The 3,693-nt window shown below is 39.1% G+C and overlaps 1 pseudogene; it reads right to left on the reverse strand.

Annotated features, from left to right (window-relative positions):
* Positions 1-200: 200 nt before the first annotated feature.
* LOC112063962 (ubiquitin-conjugating enzyme E2 J2-like) lies at positions 201-3,445 on the reverse strand (annotated as a pseudogene).
* Between the last annotated feature and the right edge of the window lie 248 nt (positions 3,446-3,693).

Here is a 3,693-nt window from a genome sequence, read left to right on the forward strand (position 1 = left end):
TTTATATAAATCTACAAAAACATATATACATAAATATATATAAATAACATATATATATAAAACATATATATATAAATATGCAAATATGTATACATATATAAATACACAATCACACGTACTGGGTTTTTTTAAGTTTTTATCTATTTCAAGCAGTGCTGCTACAACACATACTGGGGAATGGAATTGTCGAATACTTAGTTCTAGTAGAGGATGCCAAAGAGTTTTCCAAAGCAGTTGGACTGACTTAAACTACCATCATCAGCGTATAAGATTTCCAATCTGATATCAATATTATCAGTCTTTTCCATTTCATCCATTTTAGTGGTGGTATACTGAAATTTAATTTTATTTTGCAGGTTCCTGCTGACTGAAAAGTTGAGTACTTTTTCACATGTTTATTAGCTGACTCATTTTATAAGAATCTCTTCCAGTGTTTACATGTTTTACATGTTTTGATCTATTGGGTTGTCTGTTTTGCTTTGAATTGTGTCCCGCAGAAATTCATATGTTGAAGACCTAACTCCTAATACCTCAGAATGTGTCCTTGTTTGGAAATAGGATTCTTGCAGATGTAATTAGGTGAGATGAGGTCCTACCGGTTTAGGGTGGACCTTAATGCTTGCTGTCCTTATAAAAAGGGGGAAATTTGGACATACATACAAGGGAAAATTGCCATGTGAAGATGAAGATTGACAGCAAAGCATCAGAAGCTAGGAGAATGATATGGAACAGAATTCTCCCTCACAGCCCTGAGGAAGAACCAGCCCTACTGACACCTAGATCTAGAATTTCTAGCCTCCAGAACTGAGGTGACATTTTTCTGTTATTTAGGCCATCAGTTTATGGTACTTGTTTCAGCAGCCCTAGCAAATTAATACACTGTCTCATTGATTTGAAAGAGTACAATATATACTCTGGGTTTTAGTTGTCAGTAATACCAACTGTAAGTTAGTCTATAACTTGCTTATTCATTCTCAATATCTTTTGATGAATAAAAGTTGGTTAGATTAATGTAGGTCAAATTATCTTTTTTAGCCCATATAATGCATATTTCCTGACCTCAATATTATGAAGATCTTAAATATCAAGATATATATTCTTCTAGATAATATGTTATATCTTTAAGTCTACAGTGCACCTAGAATTGATTTTAGTGAATGCAGTGAGTAATTAGGTATACATGATCCAGGTTATAAAAGTGATCTTATTTATTTTATATACTTCTCTAACTCAGAATACTCCATTACATTTTACTATATTGAAAATTTGGCATGTATGCATCTATTTCAATGCCTTAAAATATTTTGAAAGCAATATTTTACTAATGGTTAATGAACATTTTTTTTTTTTTTTGCCACGCCGCAGGGCATGTGGGATCTTATTTCCCCAACCAGGGGTCGAACCCGTTCTCCCTGCATTGGAAGCACAGAGTCTTTTCTCATGGGCCCAGCCGCTCTGCGGCATGTGGGATCTTCCCGGATCGGGGCACAATCCCGTGTCCCCTGCATTGGCCGGAGGACTCTCAACCACTGCGCCACCAGGGAAGCCCCTGAAGCACAGAGTCTTAATCACTGGACCACCAGGGAAGTCCCAAACTTTCTCTTATGGATGAAGTATTTAAAAGGATCTGTGAAATAACTTACACTTGTTTGTTATAAAATAGTTACATACAGGTGCATTTGTCATTTTAGTTTGGCAAAGTCATTCAGTTTGAGAAGCAACAAACATTATTAGGTGCTTTTAGTTTGCTAGGTACTTTAACCAATGTTACTTTCATTTAATACTCAGAAATGTTTATATCTGATATTTTGATAGGCACCAAGTTTTATATTTTTTTAAAGATATTTTTGATGTGGACCCTTGCACCCCCTGAATTGGAAGGTGAATTCCCAACCACTGGACCAGCAGGGAAGTCCCAAGTTTTATATTTTTAAGTGACTAAATCTAATAAAATGAAACAGGTTTACTAAAACAGTTCAAAAGATAATACAGGAGATAAGGTATAAAACCAAAGCGTGAGGACTGCTCATCATTTACACCTGATAATGTACACCCAAGGGCTGAGAATCTCGCATCTCCTTCAAATTCAAACTGCACACTTTGTTTTTGTTGCTGTTGTTGCTTAAGGTTTTTAATAAGCTAACCCCAGGAGTCTGGTGGGTCTGCCCTGCACTGGATAATGCGTGCTGCCAGCCTGTGTCAAGCTGGGACCCAGCGTCTCCAGCTACCTCTGCCACATCTGGGCTCCTCCTGTGCTGTCCCTTCTCAGCATGTAATTAACTTACTTGACAGTGTAGGCAAGGCTGCAAACTCAACGATAACAAACAGGGTCACCAGGGCACCTTCCAGGACCTTGGTGCAGATTGACCTGCTTTAGCCCAGCAAGGTTAGCCCCACCCAACCACATGGAAGAGCTGAAGCCCCTTCTGGCCATGGTGTGTGTCCCTCTCTGTCTGGAACCGTGTCTTGGAAGGGGAAAGTCTGGGGTCTGCTGCTGAGTTCCTCTTGTGCTTTATGTTTTTAATTTCCTACATGACTTCAGCAGTAATTCAAAAAAGACGTTGTCTTTTAGTTAAACATTAAACTTTGTGCTGCCGGTTGTCTTTTGCTGAAGTCCCACGTTTCTGTACTGCCCAGACAGGATGGTGGAGATGGACTAGGCTAGGCTGTCTGTGGGGAAATCCATGATGAAAAGACTCAGCTTTGTATTGCACTTAAATTTTCCACTGGGAGTTGTATAAATACTAGGAGGTTTAAAAGAAAATTCCCTGGAAAAAAATTAGTTGTCCATGATAATAGCTACTTTCACAAGGAGTCATCTCAGGACTTTGGTGCATATACAGTAGTCCTTTGGTATCTGCCAAGGATTGGTTCCAAAACCCCACAGAATCAGAGGACGCTCAAGTTCCTCATTTAAAATGGGGTAGTGTTTGCATATAACCTATGAACACCCTCCCCTATACTTCAGGTCATCCCTAGATTATTTATAATACCTAATAGCGATATAAATACTTTGTAGATAGTAGATAGTTGTAAATACTATGTAAATAGTTGCCTCCATGGTGGCAAATTCAAGTTTTGCTTTTTGGAATTTTCTGGAATTTTTTCCCCACTATTTTTCATTTGTAGTTGTTTGAATCTGCCATGCATAACCTTATGGATGCAGCTGAACTGTAGTGCCATTCAAGAATATTGGAAAGGAGGAGCTCAGCACACATGTAAGGTACCAGTCTTTCTAAATTGGAAGATAGTCCTGTTTCAGTCTCTGGTTTGCTGTTGTTGGAGCTCTCTTATTGCTGTATTGCTCTCTTTGCTCATCTCTCTCCATTGCCACCGTGCTCATGCTGTCAGTGGTAGGGCTTGGAACAGGGCCCCAGCTGGAGAGCCACACAGTGCTGGGACCAAGTCCAAAGCACCACTGCAGTGCTGCCACCTCCAGATTCATAGTTTTGCAAATGGGTGTCCAATAGACCCACTACACTACCAAATCCAAATTCTTCCCCATTTCACTGTATATCAAATTTTTAATGTCAGATTTCTGGGCACTTTATTGTATTCTTCTTGTCTATTTCTGAGCTAATTGTGTTATAGAACCAAATTTGGTTCTCATGCCTGCAAGCAATAAAGCCAGTCTACTGACACTGGGTTGTGCTGAAGGAAAGTGCAGCATTTATTACAGGGTGCCAATCAAGG

The sequence above is a fragment of the Physeter macrocephalus genome, chromosome 1 (genome assembly GCF_002837175.3).
Source record: "Physeter macrocephalus isolate SW-GA chromosome 1, ASM283717v5, whole genome shotgun sequence".
NCBI classification, from domain to species: Eukaryota; Metazoa; Chordata; class Mammalia; order Artiodactyla; family Physeteridae; genus Physeter; species Physeter macrocephalus.